Source organism: Pan troglodytes, chromosome 3 (genome assembly GCF_028858775.2).
Source record: "Pan troglodytes isolate AG18354 chromosome 3, NHGRI_mPanTro3-v2.0_pri, whole genome shotgun sequence".
NCBI classification, from domain to species: domain Eukaryota; kingdom Metazoa; phylum Chordata; class Mammalia; order Primates; family Hominidae; genus Pan; species Pan troglodytes.
The window spans coordinates 67,508,456-67,527,034 of NC_072401.2; the positions used below are offsets into that span (position 1 = coordinate 67,508,456).

The following is an 18,579-nucleotide window of genomic DNA, read 5'->3' on the forward strand; positions in this document are numbered from 1 at the left end:
TTTCTACCCATAAAAATGGAATTTATCTCTATTTCTTTAGTTCTCCTTTGATTTTTTAAAATCAGAGTGTTATGGTTTTTATTTCTGTATTTTTCTGGCTGTCTCTTCAACTTTGGGGAAGTGGTTTGCCCTGTGATCTCATTTCTCTTCTGGATCTAAGAAGAGTTGCTGATTTTTCAGTTTATTCAGCTTTTTACCTGTTAAAACAGAGTAGAGACTTCTAAGCTCCTTACATTCCAGACCAGAAACTGGATTTTAATTCTAAGTATCTTTATACGGTAACTTTAAAGTTAATTTGAAGAAATCTTCAAAAATACAAATGAAGTTATTTCTTTTGTTGTTGTTGTTTGGGAACACTCCACTAATATGAATCTATTTACTATAATACCTTTGTCAAAGAAGCATTTGGATTATCAAAGACAATCTTTGTTCATTTTCTTTTCTTGCTGATAACAAGTGTATTAGTCAGGATTCTCTAGAGAGACAGAACTAATAGGTTGGATGTATATATGAAGGGGAGTTTATTAAGGAATATTGACTCACACAATCACAAGGTGAAGTTCCACAATAGGTGCTGCAAGTTGGAGAGCAAGGAAGCCAGTCCGAGTCCCAAAACCTCAAAAGTAGGGAAGCCGACAGTGCAGCCTTCAGTCTGTGACCAAAGGCCCGAAAGCCCCTGGCAAACCACTGGTATAAGTCCAAGAAACCAAAAGCTGAAGAACTTGGAGTCCGATGTTCGAACACAGGAAGCATCCAGCACAAAAGAAAGATGAAGGTCGGAAGACTCAGCCCATCTCCTCATTCCACTTTCTTCTGCCTGCTTTATTCTAGCCATCCTGGCAGCTGATTAGATGGTGCCCGCCCAGATTGAGGGTGGGTGTGCCTCTCCCAGTCCACTGACTCAAATGTTAATCTCCTTTGGCAACACCCTCACAGACACACCCAGAAACAATACTTCACATCCTTCAATCCAATCAAGTTGACACTATTAACCATCACATCAAGGCACTGGGTAGTAGTAGTATAAAAAATAATTAGATGAATAGATAGATAGATTTCAATCTTATAAACTGAGTCTGACCTAACAATAGTATGAAGCTACTATGGATAACTCAGTTATATTTTTTTCTTTACCAAATGTTTGATCTTAGAGATTTCGTTTCCTTCTTTTACCATATGGCATATGCAGTATATATTAAAAGTAGAAGTTTAAGTAGCTTCATACGTTGGAAGCACATACACCAAGTCTACACTAATGAGATTTTTTACCACCCTTTGGCTCTTCTGATTTCTATGATAATACCTCTTGTCACCTGGGTGTGACACTGGCATCAAATATTGAAGTCTGAGGTTGGCTAACAAGTGGGATGAATCTTAGCTGGATCAGGACAAGTGGTTCCCTAACCTCCCAACACTCCCATGTGTACCCTCAACTCTAGCCAAATACTCAGTTCTTACTCATATAGACAACTGAAGTTCTGGCTCTGATTTTCTTTTTTTTTTTTTTTCTCCCCCAAGCAAAATTGGTTTTCCTTATAGACCTCAACAGCAGATTAATCTCCACCTCTCTATGGCTCCCTTTGGCTACCTACCATCTCAGACTCTGCAAGTGCCTCATCCTTTCTTGGAGGAGAGAGGACTTGCTGAGTCGGTTCACACTACATGGAATCCAAAAGATGTTTAGGGGCATTATATCTGTGCTCCGTCTGACTGATGCATAAGTGCCCCAGAATCTGCCAAGGGACTATAAGAGCTGGTTTCTTGACAGATCTTCAAATGCAAAGTGAAATTTTGCCCAGAGCAGAAGTGTTATGACAAAAATGTCTCAATGGATGTTTCCTTCTTTCTGCCCAATTCTTCTTCCCACAATTTTAGCAGGGGGCAAACAGCACAGGTTCTCTCCTCCATCTTCCTTCTGGCCAAGGTTTCTTCTAAGTCTTGCCCTTTCTTCTGATGGTGACATACACCTACATTACTGTAGAGCATTATAGCTCATTGTAGATGAAATTGCTTTCAACTCACTTTCTAAGAAAAGAAAACAAAATACACTTTAAAAAATGATTTTCAAAACATCAAACTTCTCATATCTTACCACTCATGAATCAAGTTTTTTAAGACTTTACTTTTGGTCCTGTTGTCACCTCTCTGTCCTTCTCTCTCTCTCTCTCTCTCTTTTCTTCTTTCTCACTTCTCCCAAATATCAGGCTACATGGCCAAGCCCATTCTTAAATATTCAGGTAGAGGTAGATATTTTAAGAATAATAACAATGAAACATTTTGCTTCAACAAACAACCTAACTCTTAGTACAGTGGGAAACTGAAATTTTTAAACAGTAACTGTAATGCAATGCAGTAGAGATATATTAAATGTAAATGTGATATCCTATAGGAATAAAACACTTTTATGCAAAATCGCCTTGGAGGTTGGTGCTTTTCTTTCTTCCATTTTTACATATGATAAAATGATACCAAGTCTTGCTCAAATTATAAAAATGATAAGATGATAGAGAACACCATACCATATTTTGTGAAGTTTTCTGTGACATTATTTGAATAATATTAAGAATACCTTTATAAACATACAATAATTGATGAGATTAACATTTAACTAATGACACAAGTCAGAACTCTCGTAGCATTTCCACTTAGATGCTTGCTAGACACATTAGGATGTCATTCTTCCCATTACACAGTAGACTACTACAGCTTTGGAAGTTTGCAGACATGGGAAAGGGAGATTGAAGTTAATTAATTTATATCAAGATATCTAGAGGAGATACAATTTTTCTATGAAGAATCATTTCCCTCTATTCCCAGAATGTTTTGTTAAGATAATGCAGCATTTTCACAACAGGGAGAAAACATGAGATTCATTGTTCCCTTCCTCCCTTTTCCAACACCACCACCACTCCTCCAACACCTGTGGTAATATTTTACATATTGGAAAGTAAGAAGTAGGAATAAGATATCCTTTAAGAATGTGAAGGATGCCAAGCCCCTGTGTAGCACCAATATGTGTGATTCTACATTATTCCATTAGGATGTTCAGCAAGATTCTAGAGTGCATTTAGAGCCATCAAAACAACAGGTTAACGTACATGCAGTTTGAAATTGATTTCTTCTACCCGATTCCAGAAATTACTTATTAATAGCCATTGTGTATGATAAGCTCTAATTAATCAAAATTTTCCGTGAACTGGAGTATCTTACTGGCCAACCATTTTGGATAAACGTAAGTCTACCTTGTTTTAAAAGACTTAAATATTTGAAATTATGTAAAAAATTCATGTTTAATTTTTAAATATTTTATCAAGATGTCTAGCATAGCCTATGTATGACTAAAAGAACTGTCTAAGCAGTAAAAATTGAACAATGCCCCAAATAAAAACACTACATTTTAAACTACCATGGCATCAAAACCAAACAAACTAGTAAATCTCATGTACGTAGTCCATTTCTCAAAATCACAATAATGTTGTTTTTTAAAAAAAATAAATTCAACTATGTGATAATTTAATGTTTAAAGAAATGCTTTTGTTTTACTTCTTCATTCAATAAAATTGATTGAGCACATGCTTTGTCCTAAGATATTTATTGTTAAGTAAAACAAATTTATTCACTACTGTCATGGAGTTTATAGCCTAATGCAAGACACAGACCAAAGCAGGAAAAAAATAAGTAAATAATCTCACTTAATAATAAATCATATGAAGAAAATAAAGCTAGTTGATAAAATAAAGAATGGTAGAGCAGTCTCCAGGGAGGTCAGGGATAAAGTGTCTAGGTTAAATTATGAGGTCATCAAAGGCCTCATTATGAAGGGATTATTTGTGCTAAGACCTGAGTGTCTGAGGACACAGTCAGAAAGTCTGGAACCAGAACGTTTCAGGCTGGAGAAACAGCATTCTCAGGTAGAAATAAGCCCGACATGTTTTAAGAATTTTAAAAAAGGCAATGTGATTGAAGAACAGAAGTTAGGGGTTGAGGTAGGGGGTGGGGGGAGGTGAGTTAGAATAAATACCGTCAATGAATTGGGCAAGGAGCCAAAATATGTAGACCCTATATGCTATGGTCAAGGAGATTAAATTTTATTATAAAAGCACTAAAAGGCAATTAGAAATTTTTAAGCAGGGAATTCTCATAATCTAATTTGAGTTTTTAAAAATCTAGCTGTGGCACTGAGCGCAGTAGCTCACGCCTGTAATCCCAGCACTCTGGGAGGCCGAAGTGGGCAGATCACCTGAGGCTGGGAGTTCAAGACCAGCCTGACCAACATGGAGAAACCTGGTCTCTACTAAAAATACAAAAGTAGCTGGGCCTGGTGGTGCATGCCTGTAATCCCAGCTACTTGGGAGGCTGAGGCAGGAGAATTGCTTGAACCCAGGAGGCGGAGGTTGCGGTGAGCCGAGATCGTGCCATTGCACTCCAGCCTGGGCAACAAAAGTAAAACTCTGTCTCAAAAAAAAAAAAACATATATATATATATACACAAACACACACATATATAGCTGTTGCATGGAGAATTAATTGAAAGGGAGATAAATTCTGCCATAGATTCTAAAGGAATACTTGGGATAACAGAATTGCCTATAACTGGTATGTTGAAATACCTGATTCTTGAGATGAGAGAAATACACAAACGTATTTCTGAATCTAAATGATGCCTTAAAACTTATACATTGGGGGTAATCTTTTGCCTGTGGATACAAATTGAATCAGATCCCATAATCTCTGCTTCTTCTTAATCAACAGACATAGTGGCAAATACAATTCACCTATTCCCGAAGTGCTTTAATCTTCATTCAAAATTAAAACTTTTCGAGATAAGAAAAAGTTGTGTGGATCATGGCCAAAAGGCAGGACCAGACTGCAGCTCCGACTCAGATGGACAGAGCAGCGTGTGGAGGCTCGCATCAAAATTTTAGCTCCAGATCTACTGCAAGAACAAGCCAGGAATCCCAAGAGGACCCACAGACCCTTGGAAGGAAGCGGACTGCTCCTGCAGGACCTGGGAGACACCCCAAATACTGTGAGTGCCCCAATTGTGGAAGCAGGAAAGGAAGATCCTCCCCTCCCAAACACACACCCCCACTGGGGAAACTGAAGGTCTGTTTGCGGGAGAAGTTTCTGACCTTACCTGGAGCTGAGTCAATCTACAGAGCCAAGTGTAATACAGGGGTAGAAGAAGCAGCAGGAAAGGCCCTGGGAGCTCGCTGGCTCCCCAAGCAGGCCATTCCTGCCTGGCACCATGGGGATCCTTCAGGAGAGTGGCCAGAGGAGCCCAGGGAAAAACGCCACAGGGAGAAGGAAATCTCCAGCTGAACTTTGTAACAATTTGAACCAGGCGAGAAGCCACCTGGCCGGAACTTGAGGGAGAGTGTGAATCTGGTGTGCAGACTCCATAGGCAAAGGAAGAACCAAAGCCCTGGTCTTTTGCATCTGGGAGGCAGGTAGCTTGGGGCAAGTTCTCAAGCGTGGTTCACCCACCACCTGGAAACAGACTCAGGGCTCTTAGGGGGAGTACGGTGGGAGTGAGACTGGCACATTGGATTGCGTGGGAGTTGGGTGAGGCCTGTGACTGCTGGTTTTCCCCCACTTCCCTGACAACCTGCCTGACTCAGCAGAGGCTGCCATAATCCTCCTGGATACACAACTCCATTGACCTGGGAACCTCACCACCATCCCCCACAGCAGCTGCAGCAAGACCCGCCCAAAGAGTCTGAGCTCAGACTCACCTAGCCCTGCTCCCACCTGGTGGGCCTTCCCTATCCACCGGAGTAGCTGAAGACAAAGGGTATATAATCGTGGGAGTTCTAGGGCCCCACCCACCATCTGTTCCTCCCCATACTACCACATCTGATGCTCCCTGGAAAGCACCAGCTGCCGGCAGGATGCCAACCAGCACAAAAATAGAGCATTAAACCATCAAAGCTAAGAACCATTATGGAGTCCATTTCACTGCTATGCCACCTCCACTGGAACAGGTGCTGGTATCTACAGCTGAGAGACCCATAGACAGTTCACATCACAGGACTCTGTGCAGACAACCCCCAGTACCACTTCAGAGCCAGGTAGACTTGCTTGGTAGCTAGGCCCAGAAGAGAGATAACAATCACTGCAGCTTGGCTAACAGGAAGCCACATCCACAGGAAAAGGGGGAAGAGATATACATGTGTATATCTCTTCACAGTCTTCTTGCCTTCCCTACAATTTTGGGGGACACCCCACACTTTTTTTGTATCAATATGGCCAAAGGATTCAAAGATAGGGACTATTTCTCTTTTAAATTTGGGTATGGCATTTATCTCACATTCACTTTGGAGACTGATATTTATAATTGATAGCTCACTTAAAATAAAACAGAAGCTATAATTGTATTCCTGACCTCACTTTTTATGAACTTCACTTTAAATAACATTTTGTTTGACTATCAGGGCCACATTGTTTTGTTTCCACTATTTCATCAACAAACATAAATTTGTACATATTTTGTGTTAAGCATACAGCTGTTAAAAAAAAGAAAAAAGGCCAGGCAAGTTCCTTATTTTAGTGAAGCAAATTTCCTAGTGGAAAAAAAAAGTGTTATATGAATAGATAAATAAATAAGCAATATAACTTCAGATTATTATATGAACCCCAATGGCTACAAAGAGCATGACAGCAGTGGCCCATAGATGAGAAATGAGTGGTCAGAGGCCTGCAGTGGATGGGCTGGTCAAAGACAGTTTCTCTCAGCAGGTAAAACAAAAGTTAATATATGAAGAATGTGGAGATGCAAGTTATGGAAGAAACAAACAAATAACATTCCAGGTCCAATGGGGCAGAAAGTACAAAGGATTTCATATGACCTTCGTAGTCTTGAAGAGATTTGGAGATTAGGAAGCCAATGTGCCAAACCACAGCCAGCCAGATGGAGAATAGTTTAGGATGAGATAGAGATCCTAGAAATTTTTTCCAATACTCAATAGTTGGAAGGTATGTAACATTCCTTTGTGAAATCTAGATTGACAGTGTGTCTCTTGTGATATAAACATTAATACATATAAAATGCATTAATTTCATTAGGAGAGTTAATTAGTGTCTAGCTTGATTTGTTAATGATCATTTAAATTTGGTCTTGAAAGAAATAGATCCACTTTCAGGAATATGATTCAATTCTTTGATGAACAAAGAAATTCTGAAAACCCTTAGGGTGTATAACTGTTTCTCTAATGCAGTGTGCTGAAGAAAGACAGCCCCTTGTGCTCAGAGTGAATTTGGCTGCCAAAATCCTGCAACCAAAAACTTTGTGATTTGCTGAAGATTCTACTATGAACATTTCAGATGGAAAAACTGGATAGCTCACAGAGTAAAGCAATTTATAAAAGGCTTTCAAAAACTCTGCATATTTAATCAAACAAATAGTTGTGTATGATGCTTATAAAATAAGATCTCTCTGGGGGATGGAGATTTTTAAAGACTACGCCTCAAACTAAGAAAGATCCCAATGCATATTCAATTTCACTGTAAAATTGAATCCCAGTTTAAGTTTGCAAAAATTTTGGAACCAAGCCTAGAACAAGTTCCACATGAGCCCCAAGGTGGAGCTTCACACATCTCTTTAAATTTCTCTCTGTCTAGAGCTATTGCTCCTCTGGGCCAAATTTCTGGATGAGAGGAAAGCATCTTGAGCATCAATGCACCTCTTATTTTATTCAGGCAAAATTATTCACTTCCTACTCTCAGCTCCCTTGACGTTTGGCAAGGATCTGTTATTTTGCTTTTCTTATTGTAATCTAGTTAGTTGACCTTGTGTCTGTCCCTCTTTTCCCCTTTCCTTCCCTTTCAGTTTCCACCACTGGGTTATGTGCTCAACAGATTTTTAGTTCCCAGCCATGCTTCTTATATTTAAAACTCAGTGTGATGGTTAATGTTATGTGTCAACATTGCTAGGCTATGGTGCCCAGATGTTTGGTCAAATAGCAGATGTTGCCATGAAGATATTTTTAAAATGTGATTAACATTTAAACCAGTAGACTTTGAGTAAAGAAGATTACACTCCATAACAAGAGTGAGTGAACCTCATTCAATCAGTTGAAGGCTTTGAGAGAAAAAGACTGAGGTCCTCTGAGGATGAAGGAATTCTGCCTCCAAACAGCCTTTAGACTTGAAGTGCACCAAGAATTCTTTCCAGGGTCTCCAGCCTGCCAACCTGCCATAAAGATTTCAGACTTGCTAGCTCCCACAGCCTTATGAACTAAAGCCTTACAGTCTCTCCCTCTCTCTCTCTTCTTACCCCGCCGCCAACACACACACATACACATATTGTATTTGTTCTGTATCTTTGGAGAACACTGATTAATACACTCAGTAAATACTGTATAAGTAATGAATAAATAAATGAATAAGTCAGTGAATCAGTCATCAGTTATCAATCTAATAAGAAGGCCATGAATTGAGGAATATTAAGTACAGAAGGATATTTCAGGTAAACATTTACTATTATAGATTACTCTAAACTCCAAAAATTAAAGAAAACTAATATTTGCTAGACCTGAAAATTAAACCACAATGACTACACTCCTTTTATTATTTAATGCTTCTTTGAAACAGAATTAAAATTACAACATATTTATTAAGGAGAATTACAACGTATTGAAAATCTGCTATGCCAGGCGCCATGCTAGATACTTAATGTGGATTCTTTCATGCAATATTCAAAATAATTCCAGTTTTCCTTTCAGAGTTGCAGATCTTTAGATATAGGACAGTTCAGTAATATTTCACAGGGTAGATGAATTAAAGTTTTGTGGTTTTCTCATGAGTCCATACTACAGCAATTTCTGTATTAACGAACAGTCACTATTGTTTAACTTTTTAATTGAAGTACAAAATAGATCCAAAGAACTGCAAAAATCTTAAGTTTATAGCTCAGAGAATGTCACAAGCTATACACATGCAGTTCAAGAAACAAAATATTATCAACATTCTAGAAGCACATTTCAGACAGTATAACTACAGTTCACCCATGAAGAACACGGGAGTTGGGACACCAACTCTTCCCTTGGAAACAGTCAAACATTTGCACATAAATTTTGACTCATCCCAAACTTAATAGCCTGCTGTTGACTGGAAGTTTTACTGATAACATGAACAGTCAATTCACACATATCTTGTATTTCACAAAAAGTGCAAGTTTTCATGCCTACTGGCATAGCTGCAGGATGGCTTCATGAATTTCCTTTTCTTTTTTTTACAATAGTCCTTATGCTGGATTCATTAATCTTAAAGTGGCGGACAACAGCCCTACAGATCTCAATCTAGGATATATATCTAGCAATTTAACTTTTTCTTATGATGTCATGACTTTCCTCTGCTTCTTGGGAGCCCTTCCAGCATTACTAGTGGCACTTCATATGGGTTCCATGGTGTTATTTAAGGTTTACAGTATTTCACTAAACATGATGAAAAATACACGAGAACTGTGAGAGATCACTTTTTACAGTGATAAGTAATTTACTGGAGAGACAAACCTCTCATGCAGGGAAGGTTAGCATCACACAGTGCTTTAAGGGAATACTTGCAACACTTGGGCTCACCGTAAAAGCCACAGGAGGTGACTACAAAATTATTGCAGTAGTATAGTATGTACTACAGTTAATTTTATGCAGTTATGATTTAATATATTGCATCTTTACAATTGTTTCCATTTCCCTTAACTTCCAATGGCACCATGCAGAGTCTGTGTTTGTGTCCATACATTTTGATAATTTTTAATTTCTTATAATGGATTTGTGCATAGTTTGTGGTAGTAAATGATAAAATAGACTAGTATTTACATATATTTTATGCATTCATGACATACCTAACTTTTTCTTATTTTTTAAATATTTCTAGGCTATTAGGCTCATCTGCTATTTTTTTCAAATTGTTGCAAATCTTCAAAACATGTTCTGATATATTTATTTACTTTTAAAAATTCATGTATAAATGAACCTGTACAGTTCAAATCTGTGTTGTTTGAGTCAACAGTATAATTTATAAAACACAAAATCCTTAATGTGGAAAGTTGTGTGGGTTACTTAAAACTTTATCTCTGGTAATTTTAAATATTTTCTTTTCTTTATTTAAATAAGGATGAACTAAGATTTAGGACAGTTTCCTACGATGTACCTTGATGTTGGAAAAGAAAACCAAACCAAGATGCAGAGGCCGTGAGTTCAAAGCTAAGTTCTGCCCATTACCAAACATAATGTTATAGACGAAATGCTTGTGTGCTTGCAAATATCGTATGCTGAAACCTAATCCCCAACGTGATGTTATTTGAAAATAAGGCCTTTGAGAATTGATCAGGTGATTACGGATTCATGCCCTTATAAAAGAGCCCAGACAAATCCTCACCCCTTTTACCCTGTGAGGACACAGTGAGAGACAGTCCTCTATGAACCAAGAATCAGAGACTCAAGGCAGCTTCCTCATCTGGTGCCTTGCTCTTGGACTTTCCAGCTCCAGAACCACAAGAAATAAATTTTTCTGGTTTCGAAGCCACGCAGTCTATGGCAGTTTGTTATGAATAGACTAAGACACATAACTTCCGTAAAATATTTCACCTATTTAAGTTCAAATGTCTTCATCTATTGAATGAGTGTATTGAACTAAGACAGCAATTTTTGTATTTTGTTTTAAACTGAGTTCCTTGGAGCCTCAGGGATTCTTTTATAGGGTTTGGGTAAAAAAGAGGTGTGTGGATATAGGAAAGCTGGGTCTCATCAGCAAGGAACTGAGCTAAAGGCCAGGTCTCAACAGGACTGTAAAATTGGTTGATTGGGAAGAATAGCACAATCTTTTGACAGCCTCCAGGTCTTACTTTTATGTACTTCCTCTTCTTTTGTAGTTTTAATAACTATCCTGTCAACATACTACCTTTAAAAACATTGATATTTGGCACTTTGGGGAAAGGTGCTCAGGGGAATAGCAAATCAGTTCTGCTTTCATCTGTCATTCAGACTGGATGACTGGGATAAATTTTTATTGTATGAATCTATGTTATTTTTTATTTCCCCTTTCCTTTTCCCTGTCTCGTTTAGTATCTTAGCACCTAGCGGTGGGTAGCAGGAGGAGGTAGTGGTGGTGGAAGCCCCAATATCTCTAGGTGGGTTTCTGAACTGAACCAGCTTCAGGCCTATCTAAGCTGGAATTGTGACTGGAAATGAACGATTGCATGTGCTTTACAAATCTCTTATGCCAACGAACTAGAATCTCAATAAGATCTAGACATAAATTTTTTAAAACTTTAACAAATTGCAAGATTTCATTTTAATTCCTCCTAATTGAGAAAAACACATAGTTCAAAATGATAATGGATTCAAATACTTCATTATTACCTAATTTGTTTGAATCGAACTAAGCAAAGATTACATTATTAATCCTTCATCCAGATATTTTAAGTTCAACTTGGGAGCTAATATAAGGATGAATGTATTCTAGCATAGATAGAAGAAAAATACAATGTACGTTAAACACATTTTTGCCGTATTTTACAGTAGCAGCCTATCTTCTTAAATTTTCACACAAATGTTTAGTGGAAATGACCCATTTATGATGGAATTATCTTTTTCGTATTTATAAACTTCTTCCTATTACTTCTAAAGTAAATTTTAAAAATAAAAATAGGAAGTTCAAAGTTTGAGACCCAAAACAATTTGTTTGTAATAATAATAACAATTTATTCAAAAAGCTTCTTAAGGCTTGGCACAGTGGCTTATGCCTATAATCCTGCCATATTGTGAGGCTGAGACAGAAGGATTGCTTGAGTCTAGGAGTTCAAGACTAGCTTCAGCAACAAAGCTAGACTCTGACTCTATAAAAAATTTAAAAATTAGCAAGTGTAGTGGCGTGCACCACAGTCTCAACTATTTGGGAGGCTGAGGAGGGAAGATTGCTTGAGCCCAGGAGTTTGAGGCTGCAGTGCACTATGATGCCACTGCAGTGTACTCCAGCCTCGGAGAAAGAAAAGAAAAGAAAGAAAAGAGGGAAGGAGAGGAGAGGAGAGGAGGGGAGGGGAGGGGAGTGGAGGGGAGGGGAGTGGAGGGGAGGGGAGGGGAGTGGAGGGGCGGGGAGGGGAGTGGAGGGGAAGGGAGGGGAGGGGAGGGGAGGGGAAGGGAGAGGAGAGGAGAGGAGAGGAAATGGAGGGAGGGAGGGAGGCAGAGGGGGAAAACTTTCTTATTTATTTCTAATTTATTTTTATTCTAATTATATTGACTTATCTTTCTTTCCACATTTCATACATTATGTTTCTTACCAAAATCTACAATAGTGGAATCTATTCTCTGTAAACTTTCAAGCAAAGCAAAGTAAGCAGTTGGTCTAGAATTCCCACTCCTGAACCCCTTGCCTGTCAGGCCTCTGAGCCCAAGCTAAGCCATCATATCCCCTGTGACCAGCATGAGTACATCCAGATGTCCTGAAGCAACTGAAGATCCACAAAAGAAGTGAAAATAGCCTTAACTGATGACATTCCACCATTGTGATTTGTTCCTGACCTGCCCTAACTGATACGATATATTCTTCCCCGCCCTTAAGAAGGTACTTTGTACGCCTATCCTAAACCTATGAGAACTAATGATAATCCCACCACCCTTTGCTGACTCCTTTTTCGGACTCAGCCCACCTGCACCCAGGTGAAATAAACAGCCTTGTTGCTCACACAAAGCCTGTTGGTGGACTCTCTTCACAGGGACGCGCATGACACTGCCCACTTATCATTTAACAAATGTTATTAGTCTGATATGTTTTTTCGTTACCACTAATACACACACACACATATAAACATTTAAGGAATGTTGCTATTTTTATCAAAATGTAATCATATACTTTAAATTATTCTTAACTTGTTGGTTGCTTGCTTTGTTAAAAAATTTACAGTATATAATATTGAAGTACCTATTTTTTTGTAATAGTTTCGTAACATTATGTAAGATTTTTATACCATTCTAATGATGAATACTGACAGACATTTAAATTTTTACCAATATTGTTTCAGTAAACTAATGCTGCAATATACATCTGTATGCCATTTATCTCTTGATACATAGCTATAGTTCTGTATATATATATATATATTCATATACGTATCTCCATTTCTCTCTCTCTTTTCTCTCTATAAATCGATCTAACCTGTATTCATGTATGTTCTCTTTACTTCTATATGAAAGATTCATAAAAGTAAGATTTATGGAAAAAATTATAAGATGGTAGGTCTTTTTTTAATGTTAAAGGCAATTTACATTCCATAAAAGCTATAGCAATAATTATTTCTATTAGCAGTGTACAAGAGTGTTCATTTACTCAAATTGCCACCAAAAATGAAGGTTGTATTTCTATTGGTATTCAAAATGATGGGTAGATAAAATATGTCTCATTGATACAGAAATTATTTAAAAATTGGTTAGATTCCTGACATGTATTTTTGGCTATAGATTTTCCTCAAATTTAAATTGATTACTGAAATCTTCTTCCAACTGGGAAGTGGACTTATCTTTTTCTTTTTTGTTGAGACAGAGTCTCACTCTGTCACCTAGGCTGGAGTGCAGTGGCACAATCTCTGCTCACTGCAAGCTCTGCCTCCCGGGTTCAGGCCATTCTCCTGCCTCAGCCTCCCAAGTAGCTGGGACTACAGGCGCCCGCCACCACGCCCAGCTAATTTTTTGTATTTTTAGTAGAGACGGGGTTTCACTGTGTTAGCCAGGATGGTCTCGATCTCCTGACCTGGTGATCCGCCTGCCTCTGCCTCCCAAAGTGCTGGGATTACAGGCGTGAGCCACTGCGCCCAGCCGGATTTATCTTTTTCTTAGTACTTTGAGGCATTCTCTGAACAACTAGGGATATTAGATCTTTAACTATTACATAGATTTTAAATATTTATTCTTCAATTACTTGCTCCATAACATTCTATGGGAATTGTTTCCCATACCAAAATAGAATAGCATGAGATAATATAACTAGACTTAGACAGGTAAATACATCTACTTTTCCTACGTTGCTTTTGTTTTTTCCATTATTTCTTCTACTCACTCAACAAAGTCATACAAATTTTCCGATAATATTTTCAGTGTTGAATATTTTATATTTATGTATTTAATCCAATGAATGCAAGGTCCTGATTATAAAATTATACATTTTAGTGTAAGTTATTATTATAATTATTAACATTCAACATATACAAGGTATTAAACTCATTAAAATTTTTAAATTAGAATTCATTTTTACTCTAATTCCTACTTAGAGTTACAATGGTAGATTACAAATTAGACTTTAATATTGCATATTGAAAATAACATTTATTATATTTGCTTATTATCAGGTAATACCTGATAATACCTATTCCTGTATAAGTCTGAATTATTGGTAAGTGAGCTGAAATAAAGTAGATATTATATTTAAAGCCATGGTAGAAATTGAAGCAAATTGAAATGAAAATAGATGCAATCTTTCAATCATTCAGTAGTAAGGAAAACACCACTTTTATGAGCCTTTTCCTTCTGTAGCTGCCTTATATAGCGAGAAACACGTAATGTTTTGAATCATACTTTTTTTTTTTTTTTTTTGAGATGGAGTTTCACTCTTGTCACGCAGGCTGGAATGCAGTGGTGCAATCTCAGTTCACTACAACCTCTGCCTCCTGGGTTCGAGTGATCCTCCTGACTCAGCCTCCTGAGTAGCTGGGATTACAGGCATCCGCTACCACATTCGGCTAATTTTGTAGTTTTAGTAGAGATGGGATTTCCCCATGTTGGTCAGGCTGGTCTCTAACTCCTTACCTCAGGTGATTTCCCTGTCTCAGCCTCCCAAAGTGCTGGGATTACAGGCATGAGACACGGCACCCAGCCAAAACATCCTTTTTAAGAGAGACTTATCAACTCTTCCATATTACAGGTACCACAGATGCTTCTGACCCCTATGTTTTTCCACGTTTTTCATTTGTTTGTTTATGCATATATTTTTCTGCATTTGTTTTTTTTTTTTTTTTTTTTTTTTGCTTTTTTAGGAGTTCAAGGTGGCTTACCTTTCTTCATTTACTACTCTTTCTGATCCAACCTCAAACATTATTCAACTTTTATAGAAAGGAAAATATGAAAATAGCCAGCCTAATCATACCACCCCACTTTACTGTTTAATGTGGAGAAAATTGTGGAAGTTAAAAAAAAAGTATTGTATAACTTTGAAGTCAAAAAAGGAGTTTCTAAACCTGACATGCTGAAGCCATAAAGAAAAAAACAATAAGAAATTTAACTACATAAAATTTCAAAACATATGCGTGTTAAAGATACACAGAGTATAGCAAGTCACAAATAAACAACAAAATATCATTTGTAACACATATGATTAAAAAAGAACACATTTTGTTAACATAAAAGAATCTCTTGCAAAGATATTAAAAAAAAAAAAAATAGAAAAACCTGCCAGGCGCAGTGGCTCACACCTGTAATCCCAAAACTTTGGGAGGCCAAGACGGGCAGATCATGAGGTCAGAAGTTCAAGACCAGCCTGACCAACCTGGTGAAACCCCGTCTCTACTAAAAATACAAAAATTAGCCAGGTGTGGTGGCAGGCACCTGTAATCCCAGCTACTCAGGAGGCTGAGGCAGGAGAATTACTTGAACCCAGGAGGCAGAAGTTGCAGTAAGCCAAGATCACATCATTGCACTCCAGCCTGGGCGACAGAGTGAGACTGTGTCTCAAAAAAAAAAAAGAAAAGAAAAATAGGTTATCGGGCATAAATGTAAAATTTGCAGAAAAATAGACACAGGATAAATATATAAGATTTTGCTCAACCTCATGAAAATAAAATGAATAAAAATATAAATAGCTTTTCAGATGTTACAGTAGAAAAATCATTTTTTTACATTATTGTTGTGAGTATAAATTAGTGAAAATTATTGACAGTGCCTTGAAAATACCTATAAAAATTTTAAATATGCAAAAGTCTTTGTATAAGCAAATTCAATTTTAGAAATTTGGTCTAGAGACATAAATCACAGAAATATATGAAAAAGTAGCTACAAATACGTTTGTTACAAACTTACTGTAAACATAGAAATTTAAAAATGACCTAATTGTGCATTGATAAGTTAAAAAAAAACATGATTCATTGAGATCTTTCCAGGAACGTAATGATTATTGAAAGTGAAATATTCAATCCCACAGTGAACCTCAGCATGAAACAGACATAAAGTGACTCCACCCTTGGCTAACTGATCTCAGACAAACTTCCCCATGAGGGCACTGTAGATGACATGGGAAGATTTAGAGCATGAACTAGCAGCTAACTTATGTTCCATAGGAGGCTTGTGAGTTTTCCCCAATTTTACCTATCAGATAAGTCATTTTTATATAGGGGAGAACTGAGCAGGGGTAAAAGAAAAAGAGAAAGAGAGAGATTGAAAAGTAGTAAGGTTATAATTTTTAAGAATTTCTCTTCATCAAAATCTGAATTCTGAAAGAAGTGTCTCTCTGAATAGTAAGCCCTTTTTTTTAAGAGCTCATTTTTAATGACAGTAATTATAATTTGTTAAAAAGAAAAGGGCAATTTGCTTAATAGAACGGCACTTTCTGGACTTAGAAAAAAAGAAATCTAGAAAGAAATGTAAAAGTTTTCATGTGATGCATTTATATTTGTATAAGCATAAACATAACCAGAAAGATCCATACAAAAGCAGATGATTATAATTAAGAGAATACAGAGTCATATGGCTTAAGGTGAGAGGAAAAACTTGGAGGATATAAATAATAAAAGAGAATTTAAAGAGAAGATCAAAACCTAAAGTAAATGGAGGATATGTTACTGTAGCTTTGAAATAGATGAGTAAAAATTAACCTCCTGATTTGATTTTTCATTCCCTCTCTCTTACCCTCTGTACAGAATAGGTTAATGGCTTTTGTGTCATAATTTATCTTCCTAAAATACTACTAAAAATTGGATTGGTTTATACTTGGGCTTAATAGACAAAAGACCTTTAGAATGCACTAACTGTTGGATTCTTAAACAAAGAGTTAAGTTTTAGGAATATTTGTTGCAAGGATGAAGATCATACATTCTTTGCATATTCCTGAATGATAGCTGCTTTAAGTGGCTGTGACATATTTTTCACCCAATCATGTGACTGTTTAAAAATACTTAGTCTGCCATGTAGTTAACCTAACTTATTAAACATATACTATGATAACACAAAGGATCAGATTGTCAAATCTCAATCATATGAATCAGAGATCTAACCAAGTCTGATAGCTTTAGTAATCATTTAGATGCTATAAATAATCACAAGCATAGACAAACAAGGAAAGATCTGGTATAATATATGTAACTACATCACTTACACAGAGGAGAGTTGCCTGGGCCAAGAAACATCTCCACTTTCTATTCATATAGTTACATAGCTTCTGAGACATTTCCAGAAAGCTGCCCCATAAATACAAAGATTTCTATTTGTTTACCATGAACCTACTGTAGACAACTTGCTAAAAGCATTCCATAGATATGGACTCTTTCATAAGCAAGTATTCACTAGTTTGTTTGCCAAGAGTTTGATCATTAACATATTTACAATGTTAATTGTAACTTGTTTATTGTAATATTTAATTTGATGTTTGGAGAACAGAGAGTAATACATTTGTTATCCTAATTGGTTGACGGGTCTGTTTTTTAATTATCAGTATCTTAAAATATCATATTTACTAATTTGTAAATATACATCAGCTTTTACCATCCTGGGGTCATAACTAAGAGCAAAGAACCAGAGTGAGTTATATAATAATAGTATAGTGGGGCAGAGTGCAATTTCAGGATTTATGCAAGTTTATAATTGACAAAGGCTATATTTTTTTCTACTGGTATTCCTATTTAGCCTAAGACTAGGGAACTGTCCTAAACAATACAGCATCTTGTGCCTGACTAAAACAATCATTAAATATAGTAAATAAACAAAAGAATATTAATGTTAATGTAGTAAATGTAGGAAGGCATTAATGTAGTCAAGCGTTTATAGTCATTTTATAGGCTATTGTCTATCCAATAAATATGTTATGGCCTGACAGATTCTTCCTACCTGCTGCACAAATGAAATCAGTTCGCTGAGACAGTGGTATTGCAGTAGAGAGAGTTTAATTGACTTGAGATTGGCCATGCAGAAGAACTGGAGTTATCACTGAAATCAGTTTCCTGGAATGCCTGGAGATTAGGGTTTTTACAGACAATTTGGTGGACAGAGTCTAGGGTATGGGTGCCACTGACTGGTTGGGGCTGAAATCATAGAAGTTGTGAAAAATGGTCCCTGTGCTGCTGAGTCTGCCTCTGGGTGGGGTAACAGATTAGTTGAGTCATGAGTTTGGGTGGGTCAGTCTGAAAACATCTAAAAAAAAAAAAAAAACCCAATCCTAGATGTTATCCATAGGAGCAATTGAGAAAGTCACAAATCTTGTGACCTCTGGCCCCATTACCCCTGCCTAGTAAGGGACTGTAGAAACTAAATCTAGCCTGTGACCTCTCATTAGTCTTACAAAGGCAATTTCAATATCCAGTGAGGCAATTAGTTGTACAGAGGG

The 18,579-nt window shown here is 37.0% G+C and overlaps 1 long non-coding RNA gene across 1 annotated transcript in view; it reads left to right on the top strand.

The window, feature by feature from the left end:
• The window catches only part of LOC107974308 (uncharacterized), a 98,266-nt gene extending 86,280 nt beyond the window's left edge, over positions 1 to 11,986 (top strand). The window contains exon 4 of the long non-coding RNA XR_010156596.1: positions 10,116 to 11,986. This is a non-coding gene — a long non-coding RNA (uncharacterized LOC107974308). The remainder of the gene's footprint in view (positions 1 to 10,115) is intronic.
• The last annotated feature ends 6,593 nt before the right edge of the window (positions 11,987 to 18,579 follow it).